Consider the following 12772-nt stretch of genomic DNA (forward strand, 5'->3'; position numbering starts at 1 on the left):
AACTTAATCGAATATATTGGTTCTCAGTGTAGCCTACCACTTTGGGGGTGACTCCAACTCCTTTCAAGGGGTCTCTGAACTGGATGGTTGGGAGGATCAAGTGGTTAAGTGAATGGAAGACTTTAAAAAATATATTTATTTATTTATTTATCTATTCCCTTTTGTTGTCCTTGTTGTTTTATTGTTGTAGTTATTATTGTTGTTGTTATTGATGTCATCGTTGTTGGATAGGACAAAGAGAAATCGAGAGAGGAGGGGAAGACAGAGAGGGGGAGAGAAAGATAGACAACTGCAGACCTGCTTGTGAAGCGACTCCCCTACAGGTAGGGAGCCAGGGACTGGAACTGGGATTCCCTACACCAGTCCTTGCGCTTTGCGTCACCTGAGCTTAACTCACTGTGCTACCGACCAGCTCCCAGAAGACTATTTCTATTATGATAATAAACCATGCTGTCTATATTCTCATCCTTGAGAGTGTACAATGGAAATTTCAAAAGGCCGTTTGATGTCTGATGATCTCGTCATTCTGCTAATTTAATACTTGCATGTGAATTCTTGTGTTTTGCAATATTTTTTATGGTAGTAAGTTTAAGGTTTACCATGTACTTGGAGAGGTATTTATAGAAACTTAGAATTTTACTTGTTATCAGTACTTTGTTGTTATCAGTACTGTTATTTTTGTTGCTGGGGGAGACCTTATGCTTGCAAGATTCCACTGCTCCTGACTTTCTTTTTTTTTTTTTCTTCTAATTTCAGACAGAAAGAGACAGAGAGAAAGTCAGACACAGAGAGAAGACACAGAAACACTCTACTTTTTTTTTTTCCCCCTTTTCATTGCCACCAGGTCTATCACTGAGGCTAGGTGCCTGAGCATTGAATCCACTGCTCCTGGCAGCTTTTTTTTTTTTTTTTCTTTCTTTCTCTTTATTTTATAGGACAGAGAAAAATTGAGAGGTGAGGAGAGATAAAGAGGGAGAGAAACAGAGACATCTGTAGTACTTACTTGATCACTCTTGAAGCTTCCCCCTGCAGGTATGGAGCAGGACTCCAACCTGGGTTCTTGAACATGGTCACATGTACTAACTAACTTGGGCTTAACCAGGTGTGCCACTTCTGGGCCCCATCACGCTACTTTTTGCAGAGCTACCCTTTGCTGTCCTGCATGGTGCTCCCACGTAGTGACAGGTCTTAGAACATGGCAAATTACCTTGATTCCTTTTAGATAGTACTTTTTTTCTCCTTCTTCCAAACCCTTTTTCCTCAACAGTAATCTGTCAACCTTTTTTTATTCAGCTTGTTACTTTTCTTAAAACAATATTATTTTTTAAATATTTATTTATTTTTTAAGATTTTATTTATTTGTTAATGAGGAGGAGAGAGAAAGAACTAGACATCACTCTGGTACATGTGATGCTGGGAATTGAACTCAGGACCTCATGTTTGAGAGTCCAATGCCTTATCCACTGCACCATCTCCCAGACCACAATATGTATTTAATTTATTTTATAGGTCAGAGAAGAATTGAGAGGGGGTGGAGAAAGAGAGGAGGAGAAAGAGAGAGACACCTGCAGCCTTTCTTCACTGCTCATAAAACTCCCTTGCAGGTGGGGGCCAGGGTATGTGCTCATCCAGGTGTGCTACCACTTAGGTCTCCAACCAGTTTATATGTAAATTATATGTAACGTATTATATAATACTTTTTGTATAATTTTATTTTGCTTACTTTACCACAGCACTGCTTATCTCAGGCTTATGGTAGTACTGGGGACTGAGCCTGGAACTTTGGCTCCTCAGGCATGAGAGTCTCTGCATAATAATTAAGCTATTTACTCACACCTACCCAACCAGTTTTTAATAGTTGATGCATCTTCTCTTTTTCCTCAATTTTCTTTGTTGTTCTTAAGCAATTGAGATCAAACTTTGAAGAGTTTAGAAATGATTTTTGTTGACATCCTAGAATAGGAACCATTTTCACTAGAATCCCTGTCCCTGTTCTTTTTTTTTTTTTTCTTTTTTTAACCAGAACACTATTCAGCTCTGGCTTATGGTGGTGGTACAGGGGATTGAACCTGGGACTTTGGAGCCTCAGGCATGAGAATCTGTTTGCATAACCATTATGCTATCTACCCTCTGCCCTAGAATCCCTATTCTACTCACTCACTCTGAATTGCACCACTAATCCCTGAAATAGACAGGTGAACACCATAGTCTTTGCTTTTTTGTTTTAAGATTTATATTTATTTGCTTTATTTATTTATGAGATAGAATAAATCAGTTTCACGCTAGTACGCTTGATGCAGAAGATCAAAATTGTGACCTTGTGCTTGAAAGTCTTAGAAAGGGAGTCGGGCTGTAGCGCAGCGGGTTAAGCACAGGTGGCGCAAAGCACAAGGACCGGCATAAGGATCCCGGTTCGAACCCCGGCTCCCCACCTGCAGGGGAGTCGCTTCACAGGCGGTGAAGCAGGTCTGCAGGTGTCTATCTTTCTCTCCTCTTCTCTGTCTTCCCCTCCTCTCTCCATTTCTCTCTGTCCTATCCAACAACGACAACAACAATAATAACTACAACAATAAAACAACAAGGGCAAGAAAAGGGAATAAATAAATAAAATAAATATAAAAATAAATAAATTTAAAAAATTTAAAAAAAAGAAAGTCTTAGAATAAATCAGAGTGTCTCCCTAGTACGTTTGATGCAGAAGATCAAAACTGTGACCTTGTGCTTGAAAGTTTAACACTCTAGCCACTAGCTTACCTCCTGGACCACCACAGTTTCTATTTTGGAGGAGAATGTGAGCCTGTGAAGTTCTTGTCCAGGATGAGAAATAACTTACTCATCTTTTTTTTTTAAAAGAATTTTTTTATTTATTCACGAGAAAGGTGGAGAGAGAGAAAGAATCAGATATCACTCTGGTACATGTGCTGCCAGGGACTGAACTTGGGACCTCATGGTTGAGAATCCAGTGCTATATCCACTGTGCCACTTCCCAGACCACATCACTTTACATCTTTACATCTTCCATAGTACCCAGCAGAATGTTGTTAATAAAAAGGAATCTTTTTTTTTTTTTTTTGGTGGAAAAAATTTATTTTCTGGTAAGAAAAAGGAAAAATACTTCACATTGTATTGGAGAAGGGATATGACCAAGTCAAATGCCTCATACTGTGGATTCCTCAAATATGAACTTTGATGACATTCCATGGTAGAATGCATCCACCCACATATCTGGGTATTTGGACAAAAACAAAGGAGGCTTTATGCTCACATCAAATATCAGTATATTGTTTGAGAGGGGAGGCAGATACAGAAATGAAAGTTTGTTTCTCAGTGGTAAGTTTATATCGTTGAGTGTTTCCCTGTAATAATGAATCTTAAAAATATTATAGCATTTGGAAATATACTCACAAACTTCAATTTTTATGGAACTAAAGATAGCGTGAGATTAGACAGCAGAGAAAGAGTAACAACTCTGTTCAACATTGCCAATTCTACTTTTTTTTTTTTTGTACGCCCTTTGCTTTTTAAAAATCAACACATTCTAATGTCTTGCAGTATCTTTAATCAAAAACAATAGTGGTGGCACACCCAGTTGAACACACACATTACCATGCATAAAGACACAGGTTCAAGCCCCCAGGCCCTACCTGCAGGGAGAAGCTTCACCAAGTGGTGAAACAGGCCTGCAGATATCTATCTTTCTTTCTCTCTCTCTGTATCTCTCCCTCCCCTCTCAGTTTCTCTCTTATCAAAATAAAATAGAAAGAAAAAGGGAAAAAAACAAAGCTGCTGGTAATGGTAGATTTTTGTAGCAATGGCATTGAGTACCAGCAATAATCCTGCTGGCCATTAAAAAAAAGTAAGAAGTGGGAGTCCAGCGGTAGCAGCTGGTTAAGCACACGTGGCGCAAAGTGCAAGGACTGGCATAAGGATCTCGGTTGGAGCCCCCGTTCCCCACCTGCAGGGGAGTCCTTTCACAGGTGGTGAAGCAGGTCTGCAGGTATCTATCTTTTTTTTTTTTTTTTTTTTAAGATTTTTATTTTTATTTTTATTTTTATTTTTTTCCTCCAGGGTCATTGCTGGGCTCGGTGCCTGCACCATGAATCCACCGTTCCTGGAGGCCATTTTCCCCCCTTTTGTTGCCCTTGTTGTTGTAGCCTCCTTGTGGTTATTATTATTGCCATTGTTGATGTTGTTCGTTGTTGGATAGGACAGAGAGAAATGGAGAGAGGAGGGAAAGACAGAGAGGGGGAGAGAAAGATAGACACCTGCAGACCTGCTTCACCGCCTGTGAAGCAACTCCCCTGCAGGTGGGGATCCGGGGCCTCCAACAGGGGTCCTTACGCTGGTCCTTGCGCCTTGTGCCACATGCGTTTAACCCACTGCGCCAACGCCTGACCCCCCCCTTTTTTTTTTAAGATTTTAAAAAATATTTACTTATTTATTCCCTTTTGTTGCTTTTGTTGTTTATTGTTGTTCTTAACTGCTGTCGTTGTTGTTGGGTAGGACAGAGAGAAATGGAGAGAGGAGGGGAAGACAGAGAGGAGGAGAGAGAGACACCTGCAGACCTGCTTCACCGATTGTGAATTGACTCCCCTGCAGGTGGGGAGCCGGGGGCTGGAGCCAGGATTCTTAAGCCAGTCCTTGTGCTTTACGCCAACTGCGCTTAACCCGCTGCGCTACCGCCAGACTCCCAGGTGTCTATCTTCTCTCCCCCTCTTTGTCTTCCCCTCCTCCATTTCTCTCTGACCTATCCAACAATGACGACATCAACAATAATAACTATAACAACAATAAAAACAAGGGCAACAAAAAGGAAATAAATAAATATTTTTTAAAAAGGGAAGAAGTAATAGTGGTCAATTTTCTCTGCTGTTTGTTCAACGTAACTAGGACCAATCAGGACACGTACTAAGTAGCAGTCTGACATCTCTCTCTCTTTCTTTGTCTCATGTAAAATTTTCTCTTCTCTCTCTCTTTCCTATATGTAATGTATGAAATAATTTTTTAATGAGTAATCAGAGACAAGCATTAAATTCCTACATACTTTGATATGATTGCACAGAGTGCAAAAGTCTTCAACGTATCAACTTTAGAGATCAGATAAGGTTTACTTGCTAAGTTTTGCTTTTATCATTAAACAAACAGAATGCTCATCTGTTCTGTAAAGGATGTTTAATATAATGTTCTGCTCCAAAATCCCAGGTTCAATCCCTCGCACCACCATGAACCAGAGCTGAACAGTGCTCTGGTTAAAAAAAAAAGAAAAAAAAAAAAAGAAAGAAAGAAAAGGAGTCGGGCTGTAGCGCAGCGGGTTAAGCGCAGGTGGCGCAAAGCACAAGGACCGGCATAAGGATCCCGGTTCGAACCCCGGCTCCCCATCTGCAGGGGAGTCGCTTCACAGGCGGTGAAGCAGGTCTGCAGGTGTCTATCTTTCTCTCCTCCTCTCTGTCTTCCCCTCCTCTCTCCATTTCTCTCTGTCCTATCCAACAACGACAACAACAATAATAACTACAACAATAAAACAACAAGGGCAACAAAAGGGAATAAATATTTAAAAAAAAAAAAAGAAATAAAAAAAGAAAAGAAAAGAAAAAAATGTATATATGAATGGTGTTCTGGATTAGAAACCTCATGATTGGGGGTCGGGTGGTGGCGCAGTGGGTTAAGCGCATGTGGCGCAAAGCGCAGGGACCGGCGTTAAGGATCCCGGTTGGAGCCCCCGGCTCCCCACCTGCAGGGGAATCGCTTCACAGGCGGTGAAGCAGGTCTGCAGGTGTCTTTCTCTCCCCTTCTCTGTCTTCCCCTCCTCTCTCCATTTCTCTCTGTCCTATCCAACAACGAATTGCGTCAAAAAGGGCAATAATAATAACCACAACGAAGCTACAACAAGGGCAACAAAAGGGGGAAAAAAAAATGGCCTCCAGGAGCGGTGGCTTCATGGTGCAGGCACCGAGCCCAGCAATAACCCTGGAGGAGGAAAGAAAAAAAAAAAAAGAAAGAAAGAAACCTCATGATTAGGTTCTGTTTTTTTTTTTTTTTTTGGCAGGTGGGTAATTAGAAGTGGGGATGGTTTCTGGTTCCATGGCTGCCGTCTTAGGTCCATGCCCAGTGAGTTATTACCTGGTACTGGAAGATAATAGATAAAGATTTAGTATAACTTAATTTCAAGAGAAAAACAACAACAAGAGCATTGAGATTAATGGACTTGGATTAATGCATAGTTTATTTCTGAGTTTGAGCACATACCCACCCACTTACCTGTGTGAATTCAAGAATGAAATGAAAAGTCAGTTTACTGTGTGGGCATGGATATAGACTCAAGAGGTGTGACAGAAAATGTTAAAGTTGCAGCTATGAAACTGCAGTATGAGGTCACATCTACATTCTTAAAGATACAGTGATGGTGTTCTCATTAGACTATTCACAATAGGAGATGCAACTTAACTGAACTTGATATTTCTGTGACATTTTAGCCTTGACATTTTTCACATCAATTGTTTTCTGCTTTAATTTGTCCCTGTAATTTCAGCAGGTGGAAAATCAAAGACTCCTACTCTTTTATTAACTTATTTTTTGGCCTCCAAAGTTATCTTGGGCTCTGTGTGGGCAAATCTGCTGCTCTTGGCAGCCATTTCCACCCCCCACTGGATAAGACAGAGAAGTTGAGAGAGGTGAAGATGACACAGAGAGGGGAAGAGAAAGATAGACACCTGCAGACCTGCTTCATCACTCATGAAGTGACCCCCTGCAGATGGGGAGTCAGGGGTTGGAACCAAGATCTTTGTGTTTCATACTGTGTATGCTTAACCCAGTGTACCACCACCACCCAGCCCCCAAGACTCCTGCTCTTTAAGATTGACTGTGTATCTGTATGCAGGTATTTTCATATTCAACAAATAGGTAAAGGGTCTAGGTTTTATTTTAGATATTTGTTTATGATTCTCTAAAAATAGCTTTTAACAAATGCTCATATTTATTTTAAAAAATATTTTACTTACTTTTATCTATTTTGTACAGAGACAGAGAGATTGAGATGGAAGTGAGAGATAAGAGAAAGAGGGGCCCAGGCGGTAGTGCAGTGGGTTAAGCGCACATGGCACCAAGCTCAAGGATCTAGGTTCAAGCCCCTGGCTCCCCCCACATGTGGGGAGGGGCGTCGCTTCACAAGTGGTGAAGCAAGTCTTCAGGTGATCTTTCTCTCCTGCTCTCTGTCTTCCCCTCCTATCTGGATTTCTCCCTGTCCTATCCAACAATAACAACAGCAGTGGCAACAATAACAACAGTAAGGGCCACAAAATGGGGAAAATAGCCTCGTAGTGAAAATAGATTTGTAGTTCAGGCACCCAGCCCCAGGGATAACCCTGGAGGCAAAAGAGAGAGAGAGACAGAGAGAAAGAAAGAGAGAGAGACCTACAACACAACTTTACTACTTGTGAAGCTTCCTTCCTCCGCCCTGCAGGTGGGGGTGAGAGCTTGAGCTGGGGTCCTCGTGCTTTGTAACATGTAACCTCTACTGAATGAGCCACTGCTTGGCCCCCCCCCCCCACCATGTTTAATTCTATCATTTAGCAACAGTGATAGTTAATAAGAAAACAATTAAAAAGCAATAAAAAAGAACGTGTGAAGTTGTTTGGGTTCATGGTCTTCATGTTTCATGTCATAATGTGAGTAGTATTAGAAATATTTGAAATACAGGGGCCAGGCAGCAGCCCAGAGGTTAAATACACATGGCTCCCTACCTGAAGGGGAGTCATTTCACAAGTGATGAAGCAGATCTGCAGGTGTCTGTCCATCTCTCCCTATCTCTGTCTTTCCCTCCTTGCTCTATTTCTTTCTTTTTTTTTTTTTCCTCCTCCAGGGTTATTGCTGGCCTCGGTGCCTGCACCATGAATCCACCGCTCAGAGGCCATTTTTCCCCCTTTTTTGTTGCCCTAGTTGTTGCAGCCTTGTTGCCGTTATTATTGCCATTATTGACGTTGCTTTGTTGTTGGATAGGACAGAGAGAAATGGAGAGAGGAGGGGAAGATAGAGAGAGAGGGGAGAGAAAGACACCTGCAGACCTGTTTCACCGCCCGTGAAGCGACTCCCCTGCAGGTGGGGAGCCGGGGGCTCGAACCAGGATCCTTATGCCGGTCCCTGCGCTTTGCGCCACATGCGCTTAACCCACTGCGCCACCGCCGGACTCCCCCTTGCTCTATTTCTATCTGTCCTATCTAATAGCAATAACAAGGGCCACAAAATGGGAAAAATGGCCTCCAGGAGTAGTGGATTTGTAGTGCAAGCACCCAGCCCCAGCAATAAGCCTGGAACCAAAAAAACAAAAAAAGTAATCAAGGGGCTGGTGGTAGCACACCTGACTCATCCATGCCTTACCATGCACAGGTTGAAGTCCTCAATCCCTACCTTCATGAACTCAAGGGCAGGGATAGATAGCATAATGGCTATGCAAAGAGACTTTCATGCCTGAGGTTCTGAAGTCCCAGATTTAATCCCCTGCACCACTATAAGCCAGAGCTGAGCAGTGTTCTGGTAAAAAAAAAAAAAAAGAAAGAAAGAAAAAAAAAAAGAAATTCCCTTTTCCCTATTTCTCAACTATACCTTGTTGCTTTCCTCTTCATTCTCCCTTACTACTTCGCAGTTATTATTTTGGAAAATTTTTTTTGTGGTCCAAGAGATGGTGCAGTGTTGGACTCTCAACTATGAGATCTTGAGTTCAATCCCCGACAGCATATGTACCAGAGTGATGTCTGATTCTTTCTCTCTCTCCTCCTATATTTCTTCATTAATACATAAAATCTTTAAAATAAATTTAAAAAAGAAAAATTTGTTTTTCTCATTTTCTTTTCATTTCTTTTTTTAAATTTTTATTTATAAAATGAAAATATTGACAAGATTACAGGATAAGAGCGGTACATTTCTTTCTCTCTTTTTTAAAAAGAATTTATTTATTTATTCATGAGACAGATAAAGAACCAGGCATCACTCTGGTACATGGGCTGCCGGGGATTGAACTTGGGACCTCATGGTTGAGAATCCAATGCTTTATCCACTGCGCCACCTCACGTACCACAAAAGGGGTGCATTTCCACACAATGCCCACTCCCAGGGCTCCATATCCAATACCCTCCCTTGATAGCTTCCTTATTCTTTATACCTCTGGGAGTATGGACCTAGGAACATTATGGGGTGCAGAAGTTGGAAGGTCTGGCTTCTGTAATTGCTTCTCTGTTGAACATGGGCATTGGCAAGTTGATCCATACTCCCAGCCTGTCTCTCTTCTTCCCTAGTGGGGCAGAGATCTGGGGAGGCGGGGCTCCAGGACACATGGTGGGGTCCTCTGCCCAAGGTCCTTGTGCTTGTAACATGTACAATCTGCCAGTTATACCACTGGCTGACACTCTATTATTCATTTTCATTAAGGTCTCCTAAAGATCAACCTGAGACTATGCTTGTGAGCAAGCATGTAGTTACTCACATCAATGAATATACCTACATTAAACACAGTATTTGCATGAATGTTAGTTAACATACATTTACAGAACATGCATTTTTGTGACCATTTGTGTACATGTATACTATTACGTATGCACATATATGCAAAAAGAACGGAGATGTTAAAAGAGAAATAACTTATTCAGAAGTTGTAGAAATTGAATGGAAGGTTAAGCTTTTTAAAATACAGTATTATTTCAGTTTCACTTTCTGTAACATAAAATAACTCTCCTTCCTAAAATGTTAACTTCTGATATTCCACTACATTCATTCAATGGACCTTCGAGAATGTATGCATACTGACACAATAGCTGAACCTTGGAGAGGAGACTTAGACTGAGGAAACATTTTAGATTTCCTGAGTTAGTGATGACTGGAGTTGTTGAAACTGTTCATGGAGTTTTCAGTTCAATTCTTAATAGTATTATATGTTAACTTATAATTCCATCTTTTTGAGCCACTACGGTCTTTGTTAAATGTATTGTCCAAGAGATGCAGAAATTTGTCTAAGGAAATTTTGTAAGTGAATACAGAGAGCTCTGAAACCAGGATTTCTGGTTTCTAGCATTTCCATTAACTCTTTTGGTATTAGAATTCTATGTAATCATCAGTAATTGCACTTACGATTCACACCCTGTGACTCATGATGAGTTTCTTTTGTTCTCTTTTCATCACAAAAAGATGAAGTTCAATATCTGATTGTAACATACAAGCATCAGACTCTCATCTAATGAAGGCTTTATTTTTCTTTAAAAAAATCAATTTTCATTTATTTTTCTTTTTAAAAAATTAGATACAGACAGATTGATAGAGAGAAAAACCACAGCACTGAAGCTTCCTTCAATGTGTCAGGGGAAGGGGTCAATTATTTAATTACAAAGCAATATGTACCCTTTCTAGATATTTAAACAATATAGAAGCTATTTAATGGGCCTGGGAGATAGCATAAAAGATTATGTAAAAGATGCTCATGTTTGAGGCTCTGAGGTCCCAGGTTCAAGCCACAATACCACATAAGCCAGTACTGAACAGTGCACTGAAAAAAAAAAAATTATTAAACTAACTTTTCACATAGCCTTTTTTTTTTTTTTGGAAGGCAGCTATGTTCACCATTGTAACACCAACACAGCCCAATCTTTTTAGAGGTTGAGTGTGTTCAGGGTGGTATGGCCATAAACACAGCCCAATCTTTTAAAAATGGATTCAAAGAAATGTTTAAATATTTATGTCATAAGAAATCTTTTTTTTATGAAATGATGATTCCTTGAGCATGTTTAGTATTGTCTTTACATGTATTCTGTTGTAATGCACAATATTTTTAAAATGTAATTTTAAGAGTTGCCCTTCTCACATCTTATGCCTAAATGAACTCCAGCTGTCATAATGAATAAGATGAGGGCAAAGTCAGATAGCATAATGGTTATGCAAAGAGACTCAAGCCAGAGGCTCCAAAGTCTCAGGTTCAATCCCCTGCACCACCATAAGCCAGAGCTGAGAAGTCCTCTAGCAAAAACAAAACAAAACAAACAAAAAAAATGAATAAAATGGAAAAAATGACCTCATAAAGGATTTAGAAAAAATATATAGATGAGTATCTTCTTCTTTTTTTTTTTTCCCTCCAGGGTTGTTGCTGGGCTCGGTGCCTGCACCATGAATCCATCGCTCCTGGAGGCCATTTTTCCCCCTTTTTGTTGCCCTAGTTGTTGCAGCCTCGTGCGGTTATTATTGCCACTGTTGACGTTGCTTTGTTGTTGGATAGGACAGAGAGAAATGGAGAGAGGAGGGGAAGACAGAGAGAGGGGGAGAGAAAGATAGACACCTGCAGACCTGTTTCACCGCCCGTGAAGCTACTCCTCTGCAGGTGGGGAGCCGGGGGCTTGAACCGGTATCCTTACGGTATCCTTACGGTATCCTTACGGTATCCTTACGCCATCCCTGCGCTTTGCGCCATGTGCGCTTAACCCACTGCACCACCGCCTGACTCCCAGATGAGTATCTTCTAAAGAGTGTTCTAGTAAAAACAGAATTAACAATGGTACAGGAAAAGAAATATATATCCTCATAAAAACCAAACATTTTTAGACATTGTAAGACACCAATAAAATTAAAAGAAAGTGGCCTGGGAGGTGACTAGGTGGATAGAGCATAGACAGGCTTTGCATGCATAAGACCTAGGGTTTGATCCCCAGCTTTGCATATGCCTGAGTGGTGGCGCTCCGACCCTTTCCCTTCCCTCCTCCCCCATATTAAATAAATAAGTACACCTTAAAAAAGAAATTAAAAAATTATTTTAATATTTATTTATTCCCTTTTGTTGTCCTTTTTTTTTTTTTTTTTTTTTTGTTATTGATGTCATTGTTGGATAGGACAGAGAGAAATGGAGAGAGGAGGGGAAGACAGAGGGGAAGAGAAAGACAAGTGCAGACCGGTTTCACCGCCTGTGAGGTGACTCCCCTACAGGTGGGGAGCCTGGCCTCCAACCAGGATCCTTATGCCCAACTCCCAATAAGTAAATTTAAGCCAGGATAGATAGCATAATGGTTATGCAAAGAGACTCTCATGCCTTAGGCTACAAAGTCCCAGGTTCAGCCCCCCCCCAAAAAAAAAAAAACCCAGAACTGAACAGTGCTCTGGTATAAATAAATAAGTAAATAATTTGGGTAGGGTAGAGTGCATAACAGTTATGCAAAGAGACTTTCCTGCCTAAGGTTCCAGGGTCTCAGGTTCAATCCCCCACACCACTATAAGCCAGGGCTGAGCAGTGCTTTGGTGAGAGAAAAAAAAAAAAAAAGTAAATTTAACTGCCCTGCCATTGGGCAAAGAGACACCTCACTGGCGGTGTTATCTTATATCAGTCAGGGGCAGAGACGATACAGTCCTTTGTTCATCCTAGCTTGATGCCTGGATCAGTGGCCAGAGTTGTTTCATGTCTGGGGCACATAGAAAAAAAGAAAGAAAGAAAGAAAGAAAGAAAGAAAGAAAGACAGACAGAAAGAAAGAAAGAAAGAAAGAAAGAAAGAAAGATTAATAACAAACTTAAGAAAATATTTGCATTGCCATCTTTAGTTAATGATGGTGATGGATTTTCAACCTGGGACCTATGGGGCCTCAGAACTTTTTAATGCATAGACCTCAATTATGAGTATATGTTCCTTCAGTCTAAGCACTTAAGATTTCAAATTAATGACCTGATCAAATTTTAACACTGAGCTTAAATTACTTATGCATTTCTAATAGTGACCTTTTAAAAATGTCTCTATTGAGGGATTAATGATTTACA

At 40.6% G+C, this 12772-nt stretch overlaps 1 non-coding gene across 1 annotated transcript; it reads left to right on the forward strand.

Annotated features, from left to right (window-relative positions):
* Positions 1-12294: 12294 nt before the first annotated feature.
* On the forward strand, positions 12295-12435 carry LOC132534211 (small nucleolar RNA SNORA48). The gene has a single exon (XR_009545883.1). It is a non-coding gene; the product is annotated as a small nucleolar RNA SNORA48 (small nucleolar RNA).
* The last annotated feature ends 337 nt before the right edge of the window (positions 12436-12772 follow it).

This window comes from Erinaceus europaeus, chromosome 17, assembly GCF_950295315.1.
Source record: "Erinaceus europaeus chromosome 17, mEriEur2.1, whole genome shotgun sequence".
In the NCBI taxonomy this organism is placed as follows: Eukaryota; Metazoa; Chordata; class Mammalia; order Eulipotyphla; family Erinaceidae; genus Erinaceus; species Erinaceus europaeus.